Here is a 15478-nt window from a genome sequence, read left to right as displayed (position 1 = left end):
TACACATAAAGAAGAGTCTCGGCTAGTAGGCTATATTGAGTCATTACGTCACATCTGAACACATAAAGAAGAGTCTCGGCAAGTAGGCTATATTGCGTCATTACATCACATCGGTACACATAAAGAAGAGTCTCGGCTAGTAGGCTATATTGCGTCATTACGTCACATCTGTACACATAAAGAAGAGTCTCGGCTAGTAGACTATATTGAATCATTACGTCACATCTGTACACATAAAGAAGAGTCTCGGCTAGTAGACTATATTGAGTCATTACGTCACATCTGAACACATAAAGAAGAGTCTCGGCTAGTAGGCTATATTGAGTCATTACGTCACATCTGTACACATAAAGAAGAGTCTCGGCTAGTAGGCTATATTGAGTCATTACGTCACATCTGTACACATAAAGAAGAGTCTCGGCTAGTAGGCTATATTGAGTCATTACGTCACATCTGTACACATAAAGAAGAGTCTCGGCTAGTAGACTATATTGAGTCATTACGTCACATCTGTACACATAAAGAAGGAGTCTCGGCTAGTAGGCTATATTGAGTCATTACGTCACATCTGAACACATAAAGAAGAGTCTCGGCTAGTAGGCTATATTGAGTCATTACGTCACATCTGTACACATAAAGAAGAGTCTCGGCTAGTAGACTATATTGAGTCATTACGTCACATCTGTACACATAAAGAAGAGTCTCTGCTAGTAGACTATATTGAGTCATTACATCACATCTGTACACATAAAGAAGAGTCTCGGCTAGTAGGCTATATTGAGTCATTACGTCACATCTGTACACATAAAGAAGAGTCTCGGCTAGTAGGCTATATTGAGTCATTACGTCACATCTGTACACATAAAGAAGAGTCTCTGCTAGTAGACTATATTGAGTCATTACGTCACATCTGTACACATAAAGAAGAGTCTCGGCTAGTAGGCTATATTGAGTCATTACGTCACATCTGAACACATAAAGAAGAGTCTCGGCTAGTAGGCTATATTGCGTCATTACGTCACATCTGTACACATAAAGAAGAGTCTCGGCTAGTAGGCTATATTGCGTCATTACGTCACATCTGTACACATAAAGAAGAGTCTCGGCTAGTAGACTATATTGAGTCATTACGTCACATCTGTACACATAAAGAAGAGTCTCGGCTAGTAGACTATATTGAGTCATTACGTCACATCTGAACACATAAAGAAGAGTCTCGGCTAGTAGGCTATATTGAGTCATTACGTCACATCTGAACACATAAAGAAGAGTCTCGGCTAGTAGGCTATATTGAGTCATTACGTCACATCTGTACACATAAAGAAGAGTCTCGGCTAGTAGGCTATATTGAGTCATTACGTCACATCTGTACACATAAAGAAGGAGTCTCGGCTAGTAGGCTATATTGAGTCATTACGTCACATCTGTACACATAAAGAAGAGTCTCGGCTAGTAGGCTATATTGAGTCATTACGTCACATCTGTACACATAAAGAAGAGTCTCGGCTAGTAGGCTATATTGAGTCATTACGTCACATCTGTACACATAAAGAAGAGTCTCGGCTAGTAGACTATATTGAGTCATTACGTCACATCTGTACACATAAAGAAGGAGTCTCGGCTAGTAGGCTATATTGAGTCATTACGTCACATCTGTACACATAAAGAAGAGTCTCGGCTAGTAGACTATATTGAGTCATTACGTCACATCTGTACACATAAAGAAGAGTCTCGGCTAGTAGGCTATATTGAGTCATTACGTCACATCTGTACACATAAAGAAGAGTCTCTGCTAGTAGACTATATTGAGTCATTACGTCACATCAGTACACATAAAGAAGAGTCTCGGCTAGTAGGCTATATTGAGTCATTACGTCACATCTGAACACATAAAGAAGAGTCTCGGCTAGTAGACTATATTGAGTCATTACGTCACATCTGTACACATAAAGAAGAGTCTCGGCTAGTAGACTATATTGAGTCATTACGTCACATCTGAACACATAAAGAAGAGTCTCTGCTAGTAGACTATATTGAGTCATTACGTCACATCTGTACACATAAAGAAGAGTCTCTGCTAGTAGACTATATTGAGTCATTACGTCACATCAGTACACATAAAGAAGAGTCTCGGCTAGTAGGCTATATTGAGTCATTACGTCACATCTGTACACATAAAGAAGAGTCTCGGCTAGTAGGCTATATTGAGTCATTACGTCACATCTGTACACATAAAGAAGAGTCTCTGCTAGTAGACTATATTGAGTCATTACGTCACATCTGTACACATAAAGAAGAGTCTCGGCTAGTAGGCAATATAGAGTCATTACGTCACATCTGAACACAAAAAGAAGAGTCTCGGCTAGTAGGCTATATTGCGTCATTACGTCACATCTGTACACATAAAGAAGAGTCTCGGCTAGTAGGCTATATTGCGTCATTACGTCACATCTGTACACATAAAGAAGAGTCTCGGCTAGTAGACTATATTGAGTCATTACGTCACATCTGTACACATAAAGAAGAGTCTCGGCTAGTAGACTATATTGAGTCATTACGTCACATCTGAACACATAAAGAAGAGTCTCGGCTAGTAGGCTATATTGAGTCATTACGTCACATCTGAACACATAAAGAAGAGTCTCGGCTAGTAGGCTATATTGAGTCATTACGTCACATCTGTACACATAAAGAAGAGTCTCGGCTAGTAGGCTATATTGAGTCATTACGTCACATCTGTACACATAAAGAAGAGTCTCGGCTAGTAGGCTATATTGAGTCATTACGTCACATCTGTACACATAAAGAAGAGTCTCGGCTAGTAGGCTATATTGAGTCATTACGTCACATCTGTACACATAAAGAAGAGTCTCGGCTAGTAGGCTATCATCTGTACACATAAAGAAGAGTCTCGGCTAGTAGGCTATATTGAGTCATTACGTCACATCTGAACACATAAAGAAGAGTCTCGGCTAGTAGACTATATTGAGTCATTACGTCACATCTGTACACATAAAGAAGAGTCTCGGCTAGTAGGCTATATTGAGTCATTACGTCACATCTGTACACATAAAGAAGAGTCTCGGCTAGTAGGCTATATTGAGTCATTACGTCACATCTGTACACATAAAGAAGAGTCTCGGCTAGTAGGCTATATTGAGTCATTACGTCACATCTGAACACATAAAGAAGAGTCTCGGCTAGTAGGCTATATTGAGTCATTACGTCACATCTGTACACATAAAGAAGAGTCTCGGCTAGTAGGCTATATTGAGTCATTACGTCACATCTGTACACATAAAGAAGAGTCTCGGCTAGTAGGCTATATTGAGTCATTACGTCACATCTGAACACATAAAGAAGAGTCTCGGCTAGTAGGCTATATTGAGTCATTACGACACATCTGAACACATAAAGAAGAGTCTCGGCTAGTAGGCTATATTGAGTCATTACGTCACATCTGTACACATAAAGAAGAGTCTCGGCTAGTAGGCTATATTGAGTCATTACGTCACATCTGTACACATAAAGAAGAGTCTCGGCTAGTAGGCTATATTGAGTCATTACGTCACATCTGAACACATAAAGAAGAGTCTCGGCTAGTAGGCTATATTGAGTCATTACGACACATCTGAACACATAAAGAAGGAGTCTCGGCTAGTAGGCTATATTGAGTCATTACGTCACATCTGTACACATAAAGAAGAGTCTCGGCTAGTAGGCTATATTGAGTCATTACGTCACATCTGTACACATAAAGAAGAGTCTCGGCTAGTAGGCTATATTGAGTCATTACGTCACATCTGAACACATAAAGAAGAGTCTCGGCTAGTAGGCTATATTGAGTCATTACGTCACATCTGTACACATAAAGAAGAGTCTCGGCTAGTAGGCTATATTGAGTCATTACGTCACATCTGTACACATAAAGAAGAGTCTCTGCTAGTAGACTATATTGAGTCATTACGTCACATCTGTACACATAAAGAAGAGTCTCGGCTAGTAGGCTATATTGAGTCATTACGTCACATCTGAACACATAAAGAAGAGTCTCGGCTAGTAGGCTATATTGAGTCATTACGTCACATCTGTACACATAAAGAAGAGTCTCGGCTAGTAGGCTATATTGAGTCATTACGTCACATCTGTACACATAAAGAAGAGTCTCGGCTAGTAGGCTATATTGAGTCATTACGTCACATCTGAACACATAAAGAAGAGTCTCGGCTAGTAGGCTATATTGAGTCATTACGTCACATCTGAACACATAAAGAAGAGTCTCGGCTAGTAGGCTATATTGAGTCATTACGTCACATCTGAACACATAAAGAAGAGTCTCGGCTAGTAAGCTATATTGCGTCATTACGTCACATCTGTACACATAAAGAAGAGTCTCGGCTAGTAGACTATATTGAGTCATTACGTCACATCTGTACACATAAAGAAGAGTCTCGGCTAGTAGGCTATATTGAGTCATTACGTCACATCTGTACACATAAAGAAGAGTCTCGGCTAGTAGGCTATATTGAGTCATTACGTCACATCTGTACACATAAAGAAGAGTCTCGGCTAGTAGGCTATATTGAGTCATTACGTCACATCTGTACACATAAAGAAGAGTCTCGGCTAGTAGGCTATATTGAGTCATTACGTCACATCTGTACACATAAAGAAGAGTCTCGGCTAGTAGGCTATATTGAGTCATTACGTCACATCTGAACACATAAAGAAGAGTCTCGGCTAGTAGGCTATATTGCGTCATTACGTCACATCTGTACACATAAAGAAGAGTCTCGGCTAGTAGGCTGTATTGTGTGTGAGGATGTTGGAGGTGGAGATTTATAGCCTTTTCTCACAGCACTTGATAATTTCAGAACAAAGTATAATTTGCACGGTTTGATGTGATATGAATATGATAAGCGATTGTTAGATTTAATTTTTTTCGCCTTAATCGGTCAGAACAAAAGTGGATGTTACTTACTTGATCAGATTACATTTTAGGCTGAAAATTCTTATGTTGGTCATAACTTCCAAAAAAAATAATCTGTGACTGAAAGCCGCACATTCTCCTCAAACATTGTGTTCATCCGCGCTGTGCCGTGTCGAGGCACAACTCACGTAAAGTTGATAATGCGGCGAATGACTGCAATTGCAGATTTCGAACAGAGATGGCGACAAAGAGGAAAAACTGCGGACTGCAGCTTTAAAGAATAATTTATTCCTGTGATGCAAAGCTGAATTTTCAGCATCATTACTCCAGTATAGAGAGTCATAAGATCCTTCAGAAATCATTTTTAATATGCTTATTTGCTGCTCAAGAAACATTTATTATTATTATCAATGAAAATTGACAACATGTTTTTGCTGCTTCATATTTTTTGCAAACCAGGGTACTTTTCCAGGATTGTTTGATAAATAGATAGTTCAAAAGAACAGCATTTCTTTGAAATAAAAATCTTTTGTTACATTATACATGACTTTACAGTCACTTTTGATCAATTTATACATCCCTGCTGAATAAAAGTATTAATTTCTTTAAAAATAAAAAGTCTTACTGACCCCAAACTTTTGAACGGTAGTATACTTTTATTGTAAAACTGCAGTTTTGTGTCAGTGGCCCATAGCAACAACTTAACTTCTCAAGCTTCTCAACCAGTAGCTGATCGGTTTAGTGAATCAGTTTGTTCAGATGGTGTAATGCATTCAGTTGCATTTTAAGGACAGACAACTAACATACTTGTTTAACTAAATTCCTTAAATCGGTTTTGTTATTTTAGAGTAAATTTATCTTTTCAGATTTTTTCTTGTCACACTATTCGAGATTCATTCAAAAGATTCATTATAAACAGATAAATAAAGTGCATAAAATAATCAATTATACACTATATAATCTGATCAAATAAATAATGACAGCAGAAGAAGGAATATTGTTCGACTAATTATCCGGCCTTGCTTCTCAACCAGTAGCTGATCGGTTTAGTGAATCAGTTTGTTCAGATGGTGTAATGCATTCAGTTGCATTTTAAGGACAGACAACTAACATACTTGTTTAACTAAATTCCTTAAATCGGTTTTGTTATTTTAGAGTAAATTTATCTTTTCAGATTTTTTCTTGTCACACTATTCGAGATTCATTCAAAAGATTCATTATAAACAGATAAATAAAGTGCATAAAATAATCAATTATACACTATATAATCTGATCAAATAAATAATGACAGCAGAAGAAGGAATATTGTTCGACTAATTATCCGGCCTTTTTAAGTGCTCATGGGAATAGCGATTCATTCTGCTTTGATGTGGCACTAAAGATTTGATCAACTTTTGCTTAGTAATTAAAACTGTTTTAGGGCATTTTTTCATCTAAGACTGGAGGTATTCAGTACAGAGAGTCAATATTTATAATTCTACCCCTAAATTAAGTAGGTCACGCTGAATATGAAATACGAGATGAGTTTTGACTACAGTTGTGTGGTCTGTGTGTTGGGGAGTTTGAGCAGTGCTAATAATCATGGCTAATGAAGCAATCACCTCGCCACAGGAGGCAACGGCCTCAAATCTATTATTCATAGCTCTCTCCCAAACCATTTCACGTGCGTCGAGCCGATTTGGGAGTCTCTGCCGTGAAAGATTTCATTCTCGCACAAAACAAAGGAATGGGAATAATCAGAGCGCCAGGAATTCCAGCTGTTCTTTGAATCGGAGGATTATAGGGGTGTTTATCCTTCAGTACATGTGAATATATGTGTCCTGCATTGATTTCCACCATTGCATTGTCATGGCAGTTTTTCATGAGACCTTCCCAGACTTCCTAGGTTGTCTATGCAAGCCTGTAGACTGATTTTTATATGAAGGACTTTTAAAATCGAAGGGATGTGATGTTTTTGCACGCTCCAGAGAGCCTCTCTTCTGTTCTAAGACACATGAAATCAATGCTTATACGATGTTCTATGCCAAACGAGCTATTCTGTACTGTAATGTCATGTGTCAAAGGGACTAATTCAAACTTATATAGCCAGATCTATATAGTCTAGTCTCAAATATATTCAGGGTGCGATTTGTGAAAAAAACAGAGGGGGGGATGTTTTAAAAAAGTTTTATTCATAAAAATAAATCATGAGAACATGAACTTCATCACTGCATTTGCAGAAATTGTAAAATCTTTTTTCTTATTAACTCATGACGCAACGCAATATTTTTACTCTAATAGCTTATATGAACTGTGATCACGCACAACGAAGAAACAGGCAAGAATTAAATCCCCCTCCCAGTACCATGGATAGTGCCACTCGGCTTGACATGTAAAAACACTTATTTATGAATGGCAAAATTAAATGGCACAACGTAGTGTCAACTTAAACATAAATAGGCTATAGTGTAGGCCTTTGCATCATACTAGGAAAACAGTCTTTTTCTGCTTTCCTGTGGGAAAATCCGCAGCTTTCCAGTGGGTGGTCCATTTCGGATTTTATTGTTCTATCGCACTGACAGTTCACATTATTACATCGCTTTACTTAGTTTAGGCTAGCCTACTTCTATCAGTCTGCTGAAACATGGATTGATTGCAAAGTTAAACCATCACAGTAGAAACAGTTGTAGGCCTACTGCTGTTAAAGTAACAACGTTAACGTTACATCGCGATGCTGAGCTACAGTGAAATGATAGAAAAGATAGATGCATTATCTGTGTCAATTCGCGTCTACCGCGCTAAACGCCTCCGACACACAGCTCTACTGCCCATTCTCGCAACTGTTGATAGGCTATTACTCGTGAGGAGTAACCAATCAGATAGCGCCGTGGGCGGGACATTGAGCAAGTCTGCAGAGAGGTGATTACAGAGAGGATGCGGCCGCTATACCAGAGCCAGCCGAAGGGGCGCATTTTTAAATAAAATTGACTTTAATCAAACCACGGACCCGTGATAAGTTTTGTGATCCGTCTCGCTACTAGTGTAGTAGTACTGATCACTTTGAGGGGGGGGATAAATTTATCCCCACCGGGGATAAAAATAATTAAGCAGAGGCAGGGATACTTTGACCGCAAATCGCACCCTGAATATACTTTATAATCAAACTATCATAACAGTGTAATTGTAATGACCTCATCTGTCGACATGATGCCGGTGAATTGCAGAGCTGGTGCAAACATATTCACATCGCTATGATGCTTTCTGAACGGCTGTTTTTTCACCGCTGTCATTTTTGTTGGTTTATTTTGTTATGGAGAAGAAAGCATGCAGCACATATTTACATATTCATCTTAACGTCGCTCTCGGCAGCGTGGATAGAGCATTTCGAAATTCTTTTTACTTCTAAGCAAAGAGCGAAAAATAACTTTGCCATGAGTATACTAGGGCACTGAATCACGTTCAGTCTCTTGTTCTTTACATGTGCGAGCATGAGCAATAAGTTGCTGGCTGCAGTTCACTTAACGGCCACTGGTGTTGCTAACAACAAGGGTTTCTGAATTCTATATATAGCCCCTTTAGTGACATCAGACATTCATCCACCAAGAAAAGTAGTTTCACCTCAGAAAGGATCATTTTACAACGCAATTATTTTCTGTGCTAACGTTATGCCAGAAATGAGCTGAAATCATATTGAACATGGAACATTTCCTAAAGGCAGATCTCCAACTGTACCGGTAACTAGAGGCAGAAAATGCCATTAATTCTCAAAATATTTTTACTCTTGTAGTGAAAATGATTAAAGGTTTTAACTCCTCAAGCAAAGTGAATTTTTATTCTTTTTAGGTCTGTATTAGTATGTGACCGTATCATTTGTTTCCTATTATCTATACAAACCTGAACGTTGATAACAGTCCCAAGTAAGCCATTGTATTCTACAATGAACAGTGACGCGATTGCTAACAGATGTGCGGTTAAGTCTCAGGTTTTCCATTGAGCGCTGGCTCTGATAAAGCAAGAGAAACAAGCTTGTGGAGTCTGAATGCATAAAGACACACTCCACGGATCTGCTTGATTCACGGCGATCTGGCGCAGCATCTGTTGCTTCAGCTGCGCGTTTAACTCGGCAATGCAACGTTTCCCTTTCTTCATCCCTCGGCTTTTCTCCTCCGCATTCAGCGCTCTCTTTCTTTAGGCTGAGAACACTCACAGCATGCCAACTTAAACACTGTTACAAGACCATGTCCGAGTAGGAAGGAAATGTCAAATAAAAGCTGTGGAGCTTTCATTTAGCAATTGGACAGAAGTCGTCGTTGTCTTTATGTTCCCATTTACATTGATGCATTTGTTTTAGGGAAGCACTATTCCAATTTTCTTCTATTTTAAACAATGTTTGGCTAACAATTAAAATTAAGTAATTTTCTCTGGATGTGCGGGCCAATCGTTAACCTAAAGAAATATAGAATATATGCGTTTAATAGACAGTTAACATTAAATATTATGGATGTAACTGCACTAAAGTTATCGGAAAACAACAAAAATGTGAACTGAATTTGAACACAAATTTGAAAAAAAAAAAAACATTTAGCTAATTTTGCAACATTGCTACTGTTATTGAAATGAATTGAATCAACATTGAGCTGAATGACACTTGTCGTCTGTAGAGCTGCTATACATCTAAAAATCGAATTAGTGTCATATCGATGAACTTCACTACATAAAATTTTCCTGTGTAGTGACTTTGACATACATAATTCACCTTTGTTCTTGGCATTGTTCCTCACTGTTGTTCAGGGATCGTGGTCCCTTTAAATGTTCTGTATGCGTGATGACGTGAGACGCTAGTCAGAGTTGAGTGTTTTTGTTTTCAATAATAATAAATGACACACGCATTCGTGTGCTCAATGTGAGAAGTTGTCTCTTGCGATTTACTACAATTTCCACAGCTGTATATTAATATAAAGCTGCTTTGAAACAATCTGTATTGCAGAAAGTGCTGTATAAAAAATGAGAAAGAGATTTTTGGTGAATCAGAACTTAAATCAGAGCTTGACAGAAAAAAAAATGTAGTAAAAACCTCAAACATCTCTTTTTGTTTTCCACAGAGGGTCATACAGGTTTGAAACGAGATGAGGATGAGTAAATGATTAAATTATTCTCATTTTTGTCTGAAATGTCCCTTTAACTGTCCTTACGAGATTTAGGAGAAACGAAAAGGTTTTTATGTTCATCTTAATATTTGCTGGTTATTCCAACACATGTCCTCTCGCTGTGTTTCTACTGTGTGTCACTCTTTGTTTTCTCGTCCTCTTTCTATAACCTTGTTTGAAAGGTTAACTCAATCACAGAGCTGCTCTGAATGGAGATCATCACGTGGTGCTCATGAGGTTCAATGGGTGGATGTTTTTAGCTTCATTGGAGTTCAAAGGTTCAACCAGCACAAGAAACCTGCTCATAAAAACAAGCACAAAGACCTTTTATGTGAAATGCCCTGAACCATGAATGTTACTGTGATCTAGTTCTAGATGATTTGTTGAATGTTCACAATATATAGCTGATGTAAAATCAAGCATCATTATGATGATGTTAATGCACTTTTAAGTTTGCTAAAGATCACATGCACAAGTTTCATGATTCTTCCTCATCTTGTGACTCGTGAGTTGGGGAGTTTTCACACAGTTTCATAGAGTTTTATTAGCAAAACAGAGTTAAAGATTCATTTCATTTACCAGGTCAAACAATGTTCACCGTCGTATGCTATGAAAGGGTTCTGCTGTGGCGTGATCTGACGTGAAGTAATGTAGTCGAGTAACAATGTCTGTAATGCAAAGGGCTGAAAATAGTTTCAGGGTCGTGATGCTTGTCATCTCAGAGGTTTGTGTTAATCTTTCTGACCTCGGACAAGCAGACAAGGTTATCCAATATGATCTGAAATGAGCTTAGGGGCAGACTTAACCTTCCTGAGGGCAAAGTGTCAATCAAAATATACTTACTGAACAACTTAAAAGAATATTTCAACAACAAAAAAAATCATTCTATCATAATTTTAATCACTCTCATGACATTTTCAAACCTGTATGACTTTTTGTCCACTGTGAAACACAAGAGAAGAATTTTTCGAGAATGTTTGACCTGTTGTTTTCCATGTAGTGTCAGACAATCAAGAAAAGGCACCATGCATCATTTTTGAAGTCATTTATTTATTGATAATCTTTCCCTTAGTGCAAACTCTCAAAAATTGTTTCTGGTTGCATGTTCAAATCTGCTGCAGGTTAAAGCGCTGTGATTCTTGTTACATGACAATTAAAAATAAAATGTCAATTTGACATTTTGAACAGTAAATAAAAATAAAATTACATTTTTAAGTATATTAACATAGAAATATATTCAAGAAATTATTTTAAATTGTAATAATATTTTATAATATAACTGTTTTACTGTATTTTTGATCCAGTAAATACAGCTGTGGTAACAATAAGAAACGGTTTAAGACCGGTAGTGTATATAAACAGATAAACATAATAAATTGAGTTTCTTTCTGTTTTTAGCGTAAAATTCACTTGATTTTGTTTGGTTTTTGTCCATAAATTATAATATGTCCAAAAAATAAGTCATAATATCATGTGTAATTTCACTTTGTAAGTAAAGGTGTTGCCATGTTCAGATATATTTTTTACTGTATAACAAGAAAAAAATGCTGTGCACAGCGCAAAGAAACAACAACTAAGTGGCGCTATAGCGGACATTTGTATAAACTAATACATTCGGTTTTGTCTTTCAGATCAACGACTGTCAACTTCATGCAACAGTTTGCAGAGAATCCTGCTGAGAAAATTGGTTAAAGTTGGTAAAACTATTGAGATGTTTTTAGCTATCTGAATAACATCACATCCTGTACAATGTCACAAACATTTGAAGTATAAAGTACTTTTAAAGATATCCAGGCATCTTTGGCCCATGAAAAAAAACGATCACGTTAATATAATGTAGCTGAGCGAAGGCTCGTGTTTACTCCGGATTACAGTCGATACGCGACCAGCCCTCAAAGATCAGCATTAGAGCAGCGAGGCAGTCGGTCGGCACTTGTGATGTGGATAATGAGTGTGTAGAACACCAAACACGAGTGTGAGGGCCAGATAAAGGATGAATTATAGATACAGCGCTCCAGGGCAAAACACTGCTGCAGGGGGAGAGATGGAGAATCTGGAAGAGCGTTCCTGGATAATGAATCCCACCGGCAGGCTGTATGGAGATCAGGCGAGAGAGGCAGGACTAGAAAGGGAATGTGACTTGTGGTATGTTGGAGAATTCCAAGGTAATTGCGGTTAAGTTTCTGTGACTAAGAAGAGGTGTTTTCAGAATATGTATTTCTTTTTCTGTCAAACTTTTGAAAATGCGTGTTAGTGTATTTCGTTTTATTACACTGAATTCTGAGCAACCAATTAAAACGGAACTGCATTTTTTAGTCCAAAATTAGACTTTAGAAATGCATGTGTATGTATTGGAAGACATTATTATTATGTATTGTGTTTTCTTCAGTTAAAGGAATAGTTCACGTCAAAGTGAAAAGTGTCACCCTCAAGTTGTTTCAACCCTGTATGAATTTCTGCTGAACACAAAAGAAGATATTTTGAAGACTGTTGGTAACCAGACAGTTGACGGATCCCATTGACTTCCATAGTATGAAGAAAAAAAAAAATACTATGGAAGTCATTGGGGTCCATCAACTGTTTGATTACCGACATTCTTCAAAATATCTTCTTTTATGTTCTGAAAGAAGAAAGAAATTCATACAGGGTTGAAACAACTTACGGGTGAGTAAATGATGACAGAATTTTAATTTTGAAGTGAACTAATCCTTTAAGTAGCACAACCAATTTCAACTGTCTTTAGATAGTAAGAGCTTTTTCTTGAGTACCGACTCTATAATGATTTTTTTAGGATGTCGTCATCATGATTTAGTTCACATGCGAGGGATGATTTTTTCCCCAGTCAATCGTAATAGCAATAGTACAAAGGTTTTTTTTTTATGGACTTTTAAAAAATTATATATTTTGTTTTTGAACAACATTGTATTTGAAACGCTCTCCTCTGCCTGAAACAGACCGTTTGCTCGTTGGATGTCAATAGCAGAAGTTGTCTCTGGTTCTTGGCTCTCGTTCGAAGGCAGTTTGAAGTGCCCTGAATCTTGCCTGCAGACGTCTATCAGGCAGAAACAAATACAATCTCAAATCAAAACAATAAGCGGCGCACGCTTTGAACCAAAACACACATGCGTCCCTGTGCAGGCGCAACAGAAGGCGGGAATCCATGATGCCACGGGCAGAGACCTGGACCGCTTCCAACACACACCGTTGTTTTACTGGGAACTGTTTTGATCTGGAATGACTGTAGACACCGCAGACTCGTACAATTATCAACCAGAGGACTATATATCACACTGAGGAATATAATGGATAGATAAAATGATCGATAGATACAAAGATGGATGGAGATAGTGAAACTTGAAAAATTAGAATATCGTGCAAAAGTTCATTTATTTCAGTAATTCAACTTAAAAGATGAAACTAATACATTATAGACTCATTACATGCAAAGTGAGATATTTCAAGCCTTTATTTGTTATAATTTTGATGATTATGGCTTACAGCTGCGAAAACCTTTTCACAATATTCTAATTTTGAATTTGGGGTTTTCATAAACTGTAAGCCATAATCATCAAAATTATAACAAATAAAGGCTTGAAATATCTCACTTTGCATGTAATGAGTCTATAATGTATTAGTTTCATCTTTTAAGTTGAATTACTGAAATAAATGAACTTTTGCACGATATTCTAATTTTTCGAGTTTCACCTACAACAATAGATGGATCGTTAGATGCAACGAAAGATATAACGATACATAGATGCAACGATGGATGCTAGATGGATAGATAGATGACAGATACTTAGATACAAAGTATAGCAAAGGTAAAGGCTCAGCGGCGGCGGGAACTGGCAAACGATCAATGTAACTTTTAATAAAATAAACACCAAAATGAAAGTGCGGCATCCCCTCGCGGACAACTGCCGCATTTAAACATAATAAAAACCAGCCCATTCTCATCCCTAGGCGTCATAAAAATGACGCCTTGGGAATCATTTTGACCATGCTTCAATATTTGACGCTTTAGGCACCCTTTAGCGTCAGTTACATGACGCGATCCTAGGGCGTCATCTCACTGACGCTTTACCTTTAACGTCAGTTAGATGACGCTATCTAATCCTAACCCTACCCCAGACCTAAACCTACCCGCGTCATCTAACTGACGCTAAAGGTAAAGCGTCAGTAAGATGACGCCCTAGGATCGCGTCATGTAACTGACGCTAAAGGGTGCCTAAAGCGTTGAATATTGAAGCATGGTCAAAATTGTCATTTTAGTGACGCCTTGGGATGAGAATGCGTTGTAAAAACACAACATAAATTCCAGGCTTGGTCCTCTCTCACCTTGCACTGTTGTCACTCCTCCTTTTATCCTCCCGGATCTCCTCCGTGAGACTCGAGACCATTGTGGCTCTCAGGGGACGCTTATTAGCACCTGCGCAACTGCCCTGCTTGCCACACGAAGATACAATGATGGATAGATAAATAGTTAGATGATAAATAGATATGAAGATGCATAGATACAACGATGGATGGATGGATACAATGAAAGATGGATAGATAGATACAACAATAGATGGATACTGCTCATCCTGATTTTGTAGAGTTTGACATGTTGGGTCAACATATTTTGTTGATCCTGGAACAACATTCCTGTCTGAAAATGTAGTCCTAACTCAATCCCTACCCCTAAACCTAACCCTACCCATAAGTTCCCTAAAATCAGAGGGAAATGATCGGTGGATAACACTGATGTAGAAGCACCTAACCTTGGTTGTAAGCCTAAACTTGGCATAAACTGCAAACTTTTTCCTTAAATCTGATTGGTTGATTGTAATGTTGATCCAGGAACATGTTGTACTTGGTGAAATCAGGTTCGGTGATGGATACTACAGTAGATAGATGCACAATAGATAGGCTATGTATACAAAGATAGATATAAAGCAACAGATAGGCAGAACAATAAGTAGATCCAACGCTAGATAAATCTAGATAGATAAATACAACAAAAGATATATAGATATGTAAATAGATGCATGCTCTGGTTTGCTAACACACAGATACACACACACACACACACACACACACACACACACACACACACACACACACACACACACACACACACACACACACACACACACACACACACAGTGTTATTGAGGTTTGTGTGAGATGAAATGCTGCAGTGTTTCCAGTTGCACACGTCCTGAGATGGTTCCGCCAGTGTGTGTGTGTGTGTGTGTGTGTGTGTGTGTAATGAGAGAATCTCATGGAGCTCTGCTCTGTGCAGATGTGTGTGAGCAGCAGTGATTTGAGCAGCTCAACTTGCACTTCAAAGGTGCGTCAGGGGATCCGGGTCTCAGCTCGTCTTCATACGCTCCAGAGCAGTGCGGCCATGTAAATTTCATGACCTGTCTTTCTCACA

This window comes from Rhinichthys klamathensis, unplaced genomic scaffold (genome assembly GCF_029890125.1).
Source record: "Rhinichthys klamathensis goyatoka isolate OS25496 unplaced genomic scaffold, OSU_Roscu_1.1 h1tg000168l_1, whole genome shotgun sequence".
Classification (NCBI taxonomy): Eukaryota; Metazoa; Chordata; class Actinopteri; order Cypriniformes; family Leuciscidae; genus Rhinichthys; species Rhinichthys klamathensis.
This window is presented reverse-complemented; position numbering follows the sequence as displayed.